This window comes from Ovis aries, chromosome 2 (assembly GCF_016772045.2).
Source record: "Ovis aries strain OAR_USU_Benz2616 breed Rambouillet chromosome 2, ARS-UI_Ramb_v3.0, whole genome shotgun sequence".
Lineage (NCBI taxonomy): Eukaryota > Metazoa > Chordata > Mammalia > Artiodactyla > Bovidae > Ovis > Ovis aries.
The window spans coordinates 102,103,158-102,113,759 of record NC_056055.1 but is presented as its reverse complement, the minus strand read 5'-3'; the positions used below and the strand labels follow the sequence as shown (position 1 = coordinate 102,113,759).

The 10,602-nt window shown below is 42.7% G+C and overlaps 1 protein-coding gene across 5 annotated transcripts in view; it reads left to right on the top strand.

Moving 5' to 3' along the window:
* Window positions 1-10,602, top strand: part of CCDC25 (coiled-coil domain containing 25) — a 76,200-nt gene that overhangs the window by 61,343 nt on the left and 4,255 nt on the right. The gene's annotated exons all lie outside the window — the stretch shown is intronic.

Genomic DNA, 10,602 nt, shown 5'->3' with positions numbered 1-10,602 from the left:
TACCTCCTAGCAGTTCATAAATAGGTACAAATCTCTCTCTTTGAGACTATCTTGCATTACTCCTACATGGCGAATTCACAAATTAGACCATGAGTAACCTGTACTGGCCATATTAGGGAGATAAGCTTCTTACTGATGGAAGCTCCATTTACTTCTTATTCCCATACGTCCCTCCCTTTCTCCTGAGCTGTTCCTTTTCTCAACTATCTGCTCATGCCTTTCTTATTCTGTATGTGTTTTTCCACACTCTATTTCTTTTTTAGATTAATTTTTATTTTGCTTTACAATCTTGTGTTAGTTTCTGCTGTTCAGCAAAGTGAATCAGCTATACGTGCATATACATCCCCTCTCTTTTGGACTTCCTTTCCACTTAGGTCACCACAGAGCACTGAGTAGAGCCGCCTGTGCTATACAGGAGGCTCTCACTAGTTATCTGTCTTATGTGTAGCAGTATATATATATATCTGGGCTTCCCTGGTGGCTCAGACAGTAAAGAATCCACCGGCAATGCGGAAGACCTGGGTTTGATCCCTGGGTTGGGAAGATCCCCTGGAGGAGGAAATGGCAACCCATTCCAGTATTCTTGCCTGGAGAATCCCCACAGAGGAGACTGGCAGGGAGTTATAGTCCAGGGAGTTGCAAAGAGTCGGACACGACTGAGCGACTAAGCCCAGCACAGTATACATAATGATATGTCAGTTTCAATCTCCCAGTTCATCCAAACCCAGCCTTCCGTCCCCGGGGATCTATATGTCTCTTCTCTATGTCTGTGTCTCTATTTCTGTTTTGCAAATAAATTCATCTGTATCATTTTTCTAGATTCCACATATAAGCAATATTATATGATATTTGTTTTTCTCTTTCTGACACTTTATTCTGTATGACAGTCTCTTATTTCTTATTAAATATTTTTTTTCTTGGGTCAGATGAATTTGTATACATCTTTGTGTAAATCAATTTCCATGTACTTATATAAATACATTCATATACCTATATATGATTTACACACACCTGATGGGAGATGTTTGTGCTTCTGTTAGTGAGAACCTGTGTGGCATAATTTCTGAGGAATGAAGTTGGCAAAGTGAGGTTGGAGAACATCCAAAGGCAGAGAACTATTATTTACTAAGCAGTGACTCTGAGTCAAGGCACTAAAATAGACCCTTTACATATAAAGTTCATTTAAACCTCATTACTACTCTGTGAAGTAAGTATTCATAATACTTATTTTTCAAATGAAAAGCTGGAGCTCAATGAGGTAAATTTAACTTCCCCCAAGATACAGCTGGCAATCAACAGAGCGAGGATTCAAAGCAACATCTCTCTGGCTCAAAACTGGGTTCTTTTCACTATACAATACTTTCTCCCTAGAAAGATGTCTCAAGGACTTCCCTGGTGGCTCAATGGTAGAGAATCCGCCTGCCAATGCAGGAGACACAGGTTCAATCCCTGATCCAGAAAAATCTCACATGCCCCTGGAGCAGCTAAGCGTGCGTGCCACAAACTCTGAGCCTGCACTCTAGAGCCTGGGAGCTGCAACTACAGAGCCCATATGCTGCAACTACTGAAGCCCTCGCACCCCAGAGCCTGTGCCCCGCAACAGGAGAAGCCACCGCAAGGAGAGGTCCACGCGCCGCAAGGAGAGGTCCACGCGCCGCAACGAGTCAGCAGCCCCCACTCTCGGCAACTAGAGAACAGCCCACATAGCAACGAAGACCCAACACAGCCAAAACTATAAAAAAATAATTTTTTAATTTAGAAAGATATTTTAAGTGATCAAAGGGCATATATGCTTCCCTGACCCCTGGGGATGGAATGAAGGGAAGAAGATGTACAGGGAATAGACCTGTGGTCCAGCATTGCCCTGATGGAAATGGTCGGAATTTAGGGGTCCTCTCTAATAATCTCCCACTGGAACCTGAGTGATCTTTGAGGGTTTGTGATCAGACACAGGAGAGCAAGGAGGGTGGGAGAACTTAGCTGAGGAAATCAGAGATTTAAGTAACAGAAAACTGCAGAAAAGGAATCATAGGACTCACAAGGAAATGGGTCCAAAATCTAAGAGGAGAAGGGATTGAGGATGAGGTCAGAAGCAGAACAGAACCTCGGGTGACCAAAAGGTCATCTGATACTGAAATTTACAGGAATCCACAGGGGCGGGATTAATGGAGCAGGCAGACAGCCTTCCCAGAAGTCACTCACACATGGACAGACAGGAACTGGGTGAGTGCAACCAGTCTTTCCTGGTCTTGGCAAGGGTGCCAGTATCATTTATAATCAGGATGAAACAAGAGGTCTAGTTAGAAATGTTACCATGTTAGGAAAGTCTAAGGAAATGAAGCATAATGTCCTGATGAGTACAAGAAGAAGGGAAGGAGTTAGAGAGTTTGAAAAAGAGAAGAAACTAAAGTAAGAATATCTCAGATGTTCTGCTGTTCTGGTCAAGGGAGCCTAAACTGGGAGGTTCGAACATGGGGTGGCTAGAAAGCTGTGTTCTGACGAGTCCTGGTGATTTGCTAAGCTCTCCCCAGTCTCCCTCTCCTGGAGAGGATGAGATGGTTGGAGGACATTACCGACTCAATGCACATGAGTTTGAGTAAACTCTGGGAGATGGTGAAGGACAGGGAAGCCTGGCATGCTGCAGTCCATGGGGTCACAAAGAGTTGGACACGACTAAGCGACCAAACAAAAACCCCAGTCTCAATTAAATGTAAATACCCCTCACTTTGGAAAGGCAGCCTAACATCTTTACTTTTTCATATTTTAAATTAAAAATAATTGCTTAACACATGCAGAAGATCCAAAAGGTGCAAAAGAATAAACATAGGTCTCCTGGCTACCTCTGTCACCCACTTCCCCAGCCCTCTTTTCAGAGGACCTTCACCTCCTATTATCAGACTTCATTGGTTCCTTCCAAAGAGATTTGCAGCGTTTAAAAACTGCTATGTAAATATTGAAATTTTTCATACAAATAGCACACTCTACATGTTTTTTTGAACTATGCTTTTTACAAATTTTAACTTTTTGATTTAAAAAAAATTTTATTTCTTTAGTTGCAGCATACAGGATCTAGTCCCTGAGCAGGGATCAAACCTAGGCCCTCTGCACTGGGAGTGTGCAATCTTAGCCACTGGACCACCAGGGAAGTCCCTGGAAATTATTTCTTACCAGTTCATTGGGAACTGTCTTATTACTTCTTAAAAGCCACATAATTGTCTATCTTAGGGATGTATCATAGTTTAACTAGTTTCCTATTATTGGGGATTCAAGTTAATTTCCAATCTTTTGCTATTATATACTGCATGCTGCTGCTGCGCTAAGTCACTTCAGTCGTGTCCGACTCTGTGAGACCCCATAGATGCCAGCCCACCAGGCTCCCTCATCCCTGGGATTCTCCAGGCAAGAACACTGGAGTGGGTTGCCATTTCCTTCTCCAATGCATGAAAGTGAAAAGGGAAAGTGAAGTCGCTCAGTCGTGTGCAACTCTTAGCAACCCCATGGACTGCAGCCTACCAGGCTCCTCTGTCCATGGGATTTTCCAGGCAAGAGTACTGGATACTGGGCAGTAAATATCCTTGAACATACATTCTGAACTCTGTGTGTGTGTGTGTGTGTGTGTGTGTGTATGTGTGTGTGTCTGATATGTATGTCTGGTGTGTGTGTGAGGGAATAGGGAGGACCTAGGAGTGGAGGTGCAAGATCAAAGGATATGTATGTTTTGAAATACGAAGAATGTTTGCTCCCTTCTTGAGATGTATGCTGGCTGCTCACTTGTGAAGCCATCTGAGATCAGAGATACCATTATATTAATCCATGCCCTTTGTTTCAGCTCTTCCAACAATCCTGTGAGGTGCGGAGGCAAGTTCCTATATTTTGTCCTAGAAAGAGGAGCTCAGCAAAGTGTCAGCAATCCCATAGTAACTCAGTAACTTCAGATCAGTCTCAGGCACCCTGGCACTAGGAAAGGTTGCAAGTCTCTGGAGAAAGGATAGAGATCAGTTCAGTTCAGTTCAAACACTCAGTTGTGTCCGACTCTTTGCGACCCCATGAATCGCAGCACACCAGGCCTCCCTGTCCATCACCAACTCCCAGAGTTCACTCAGACTCACGTCCATTGAGTCTGTGATGCCATCCATCCATCTAATCCTCTGTTGTCCCCTTCTCCTCCTGCCCCCAATCCCTCCCAGCATCAAAGTCTTTTCCAATAAGTCAACTCTTCACACGAGGTGGCCAAAGTACTGGAGCTTTAGCTTTAGCATCATTCCTTCCAAAGAAATCTCAGGGCTGGTCTCCTTCAGAATGGATTGGTTGGATCTCCTTGCAGTCCAGGGGACTCTCAAGAGTCTTCTCCAACACCACAGTTCAAAAGCATCAATTCTTTGGCTCTCAGCCTTCTTCACAGTCCAACTCTCACATCCATACATGACTATTGGAAAAATCATAGCCTTGACTGACGGACCTTAGTCGGCAAAGTAATGTCTCTGCTTTTGAATATGCTATCTAGGTTGGTCATAACTTTTCTTCCAAGGAGTAAGCATCTTTTAATTTCATGGCTGCAATCACCATCTGCAGTGATTTTGGAGCCCCAAAAAATAAAGTCTGACACCGTTTCCACTGTTTCCCCATCTATTTGCCATGAAGTGATGGGACTGGATGCCATGATCTTCGTTTTCTGAATGCTGAGTTTTAAGCAACCTTTTTCACTCTCGACTTTCACTTTCATCAAGAGGCTCTTTAGTTCCTCTTCACTTTCTGCCATAAGGGTGGTGTCATCTGCATATCTGAGGTTGTTGATATTTCTCCCGGCAATCTTGATTCCAGCTTGTGTTTCTTCCAGTCCAGCGTTTCTCATGATGTACTCTGCATATAAGTTAAATAAGCAGGGTGACTAGGGCTTTAGAACTATGCATCCTTCGTGATAAATAACCTTAATCAGCTTTCTGGTCCAAATTGGTCTTCGGCATAGGTGGGGTCGTTTGCGGGGTCCAGCTCAGCTTGAGCAAAGCTAAGAGAGCACATGGCCTGCTCCCACCCCACCCAGGGCCCACCAGGTTCTGTGATGTCTTGGGTTCCTGAGATGACCTCAAGGCCGGGTCACCCCAAACACAGGGTTCCCCAGATTTTAGAGCATTTGGAGGTCTTTTCAGTGCCCAAACACCCACATCCAAACGCAAGAGGACTTTTGTTCCTTTTTTTTTTTTTTTTTGATTTTTATTGGAGTATAGCTGCTTTACAATGCTGTGTTAGTTTCCACTCTACAGCAAAGTGAATCAGCTATAGGTATACATATATCCCCCCTTTTTTGGATGAGGACTTCTGTTCTGAAATGGGGTCTTAGGAAGCCTGCCCTCGCCAAGAGAACCCCTCCTCTGCAGTGTGGGAAGATGCGTTACAGACAATATGCAGCTTATCGCTTTGGGTCACTTGGTTTCGTTTGGAACCACCACAGGAATAATCATGCTTTTAATGGGCAGCCCCGTTTCACTTCCGTGTTCCTAGGGAGTTTCTATCCCTAGCCTGGCTGACAGCCCTTTCCCTCTTAGCTTTCCAGATTTTAAGGAAACAAAAGCTGTTCCTAGTGTCTCCCCACATCAACCCCTTGCCTGGAACTGGGGGGTCTGAAGGCACCCCAAGCCCAGAGAGTGTCTCCCCTAGACACTGTCAGAACTCATTTGCCACGTTTCTTGCTCAGAAATTTCTAGTTGCTTGGGCACACTGCTTTTAGACACTTTCTGATTTTAGTCTTTTTTGACTTGTCGGTTTGGTCCTTAAGTTTTCAGAGTATTTCCCCCATGGAATTCCAGGTTCTAAGGAAGGGCCTCGGGGCTGCCAAGGAAAGCCTCTTAAACTAGAGTTCCCCACATCCCTTTTTTAAAACTTGTGAACTATACCATACGTTCAGACAAGTACAAAAACATACATGTACAGCTTAAAACTAAAATTAAAACCAGCACCCATGGAACGTTCACCAGGCAAAGACATACAATATTGCCAGTGCTCCAGAAGTCCCCCCTTGTGGCCCCCTCTTATCTATATCATGTGTGGAAATTCAGGTAAGCGCTTTTTCGCTAAACAAGCCTGAGATACACTGAGATGTTTTTCCCCAAACTCGCAGCATCTAATCACACACGGTCTTCTTGCGAGATGTTGAAGCTCCAGAACTTGGCTGGTATCCGACCCTGCCTCCTAGTCCACTGATGGGTTAGAAAGAAGTGTTTGTAGGTTAGAAAATTAAAGCTTCATAGATAGAATGTATGGTGAAGGAGAAGTTTTCTATGGTAAATCTTCCTTTTGCATTTTTTAAATTTGGAAACTATTTTTTTTTTTTTTTGATTGACTGATTTGTTTTTGGCTACTATGGAAGACTTGGACAGTTTTTTCCCCTTTATCCTGTGTCTTTTCTCTCCATTTTCTTCCCTCTTTCCTAGTCATATATAATCACTGACCATCAGCCATCAGGAGCAAGCACACCATCCACTCTCGTAGATGGAAATAATTTTAGGGTGCAAACCACACATAGGTCACTGATTACAGATACAGTGACTGGTCACAGAATCCAGTACTGGCCATCATTTTTAGTTAGAATTCCTGAAGGACGGGGACATTCAATAAATATTTGTAAATGATTGAAAGTTTCCTGAGTTGCTGTATCATTCGGGATGCACTCAGAAGCAGAAATCACACCGGCTATTCAGATAGAATTTAATATAAGGAAGTGTGGACTGGTATAAAGTGGTCCATCAGAGAAAAGGCAAGGAGGGAGCCCAAAGGTGCATGAGGCAGCAACTTCAGAAAGCAGGGCTGGTGGAACAAACGGTCGAGACTGAATTACTGAAACTCAGAAACTTAGAGGAAGGGCCCATGAAGCTGAAATGCAGATGTCTGAAGAGAGGGCAAGGGGGCTCGGCTCAGCTGACCTGGTATCTCTGAGCTCAGAGGAAAAGGATCAGGACCTGTGAGAAGGGTCATCAGTCATCTGATACCAATGTTTCCGACAGGAGAGGGGAGGGGAGGGGAATGCAATCAGGCTGTTTCTGTGTTGGACAAACTTTGAACTGGATTCAGCTGCTGTTACTGGTGAAGAAGGGAGATTCAAGAATGAAAGCTCACAGGAAGCAGATGGGGAGGAGCGAGTCTTGTCTCCTTTTCCAGACTTCCATTTCTGTCTAGTGGCCCCTCTCTCTGAGCAGAGTATAACTGGAAATCAGGTGTGGAAGGGAGTCCTGGCATTACACAGCAGGTGTTGAGCAGAGTGCAGAGTTTGAAAGAAAAAGACAACAGCTTAATAACTGACCCATTAGGTCTGACAGGTAACTCAGAACTGACTCCCCTGAGACCACTGTGTGATGATTTAGTCACTCAGTCATGTTGGACTCTTTGCGACCCCATGGACTGTAGCCTGCTAGGCTCCTCTGTCCATGGGATTTCCCAGGCAAGAATGCTGGAGTGGGTTACCATGCCTTTCTCCAGAGGATCTTTCCAACCCAGGGGTCGAATCTGGGCCTCCTGTATTGCAGTCTCTTGCCCTGTCCCCTACCCCATTCTCTCTCCCTCTTTCTCTTCCTCCCTTCCCAGAAAAAAGGTATTTTGTTCATTAATGTGCAGGAAAATTGTGGGGGAAGCTGCTTTGCAGAGAGGGAGTGTGGCTCTATTCAGGGATTATGACATTGAGATCACGCTCTGAGTCTCTGCTGTCTTATGATGGCTTCTTTCCTACGCAGGATCTTCTTGCATTTTCAGGCAAATGGCCCCAGCCACTCCAGGCTCTTCAGTCTTCTGACCTTGCTACCCCATAAAGAGAAAGTGCCTCTTTTCTCATATGTCCAGCAAAAGTCTGGGTGCTGATGCTGTTTGGTGAATAAGTCCTGCCTGGATAACATGTCCATTCCTGCAGAGGGTGTGTCCAGAGTAGTGGTATTCTCACTGGTCACACCTGAGTCACTGGTCCACTCTGGGGGAATGTGGGTAGTGTGGTCAACCCTATTCGAACCACATGGAGTGATTAAAGGTGTTTATCCAAAGGAAAATAGGGATGTTGTTACCTGAACAAGAGGCAGTGAATGCTCGGTAAACTAACACAACAGCTATGTGCTCTAGGCAGCAGGGGTGCTGAATTTGCAGGTTGAAGCCTGCAGAGACCAGCAGGAAAGGAATTCTGGGAGAAAGAGATGGTAAAAGCATCAGCCTTGGAGGTGGGCTGGAGATAGTTTATCTGGCAGCCTGGGGCTCCATGATGGCTCATGAGGCCCCATAATGTCCAAGGAGGAGAAGGGCCTCTTGCCCTCTGTATTCTTTTTAAAATAACATTTTCATCATCATTACCATCATCATTATTTGTCTTTTAAATTTTTATTAGCAAATATTTTCTATTACTCAGCTGTAAAAAAGAAGGAAATAATGCCATTTGCAGCAACATGGATGGACCTAGGGATTATCATACCCAAGTAAAGTAAGTCAGACAGAGAAAGACAAACATCATATGGTATTGCTTATATATGGAATCCAAAAACATGATACAGATGAGCTTATTTACAAAACACAGATAGACCCATAAACATAGAAAGCAAACTCATGGTTCCCAGAGGGGAACTGGAATAGGGGGAGGTGTAAATTAGGAGTCTGAGGTTAAAATATGCACATTCCTATAAAAAAAAATAGATAATCAACAAGGACCTACTGTGCAGCATGGGGAACTATACTCAATATCTTGTACTAACCGATAATGCAGAAGAATCTTAAAAAAGATTTATATGTGTGTATAATTTTAACTGAATCACTTTGCCGTAAACCTCAAACTGACGCAACACTGGAAATCAACACTATTTCAAGACAGAATTTTTAAAAATTAAAAAAAGAAAATTTCCAACATACACAAAGGTAAAGTGAATAGTGAACTCCATGTTCCCATCACCCCGTTTTCCAATTATCAAGTGTTTTCCCAGTACCGTTTGATTTGTCATATCCCATGGAGTATTTTAAAAACTTATTTATTTATTTGTTTGGCTGCTCCAGGTCTTAGTTGCAGCACACAACATCTTCAGTCTTCATTGGGACATAAGACTGTTGCAGCATGTGGGATCCAGTTCCCCAACTAGGAATTGAACACAGGCCCCCTGCATTGGGAGCATGGAGTCTTAGCTACTGGACCAAAGGGAAGGCCCTCACATGGAGTATTTTAAAGCAAAACCCAGACATCAGATCATTTCACCTCTAAATATTTCAGATGTGTACCCCTGAAGAAAACCCTAATCACAATATATTATCACAAGTAATAATTTCTTAAATGGTCTAATCATAAATCTGTGTTCAAATTTCTATGATTTTTTTAAAAAAATGTCTTTATAAGTTGGTTTGTTTGAATTAAAATCTGCATTTGGTTGATATGTCTCTTGAGTTTCTCTTTTCATTACACTTTGACTTGAAGATGAATTTGAAGTCTTTTTAAATCTGTAACATTTCCTCTTTGCTTTACTTTTCTTGAGCCATTTGTTGAAGAAGCTGAGTCATTCTGGCTTTGACTGGCCCGACATCTCAAGATGATGCAGATAATATTAACGTGTCTTTAGAGCTATTGTATGTAATGTGGGAGATGGACCTAAAGGTTTGATTTTAATAAGGGTCAATTTTTTCCCTTTTCTTTCTACATTTCTTGTTGGTCTTTTTTTTTTTTGACAAGTTTACTTTATAGGTGGAACTATGTACTTTCTATTGCCTCATATCAGGAGGTGTGTAATATCTGATCTCTTAAAGGGAATAATTTCTTTTATTAAAATTTGTATTGGAGTATAGTTGACTTACAATGTTGTATTTGTTTCAAGTGTACAGCAGAGTGAATCAGTTGAACGTATTTTAAAGGGAATAATTCAATGCAATCTTTATGAAAGATTTTGCTGTAGACTTTTCAGGGTAGATACTATATTTTAGGTGTAAAGGTTCCCTTTTATTCCTAGTTTGATAAGATTTCTTAAGTCAGGAATGGATGCTTAATTTACTAAATGCTTTTTCTACATCTGTTTATCTATGTTCTTTTCTGGTTTTGATAACAAGATTTTCTCTCCTCCTAGGATAAATTGGGGAATTCTCCCTATTTTTTCTGTTCTCTGTAAGAGTTTGTGTTGGATTAGAATTGCATGTTCTTAGAATGTTTTTGTTGAATTTGCCTCTAAGTTTTTCTGCGTGGGCTGAGTGTTTTCTTTGGGGGGTTATTTTAAACCACTGATTCAATTTCTTTAATGGTTTCTGAATATTCAGGCTTTTGACTTCATAAGTCAGTTTTGGTAAGTTGCCCTTTTCTATGAATTTGTTTGTTCCATCTAAGTTTTCAAATTTATTGGCATCAAATGTTCATAATACCTCCTCTTTATGTCACCTTCTTCATTCCTAATATTCTTTATTTATGTCTTCTTCCATTTTCCTTGATCAGTATTGCCTGGTGGGGTGGGTTAGTCGCCTAGTCGTGTCCGACTCTTTGCAACCCCACGAACTGTCGCCCATCAGGCTCCTCTGTCCATGGGATTCTCCAGGCAAGAATACTGGAGTGGATTGCCAGTCCCTTCTCCAGAGGATCTTCCTAACCCAGGGACCGAACCCAGGTCTCCCGCG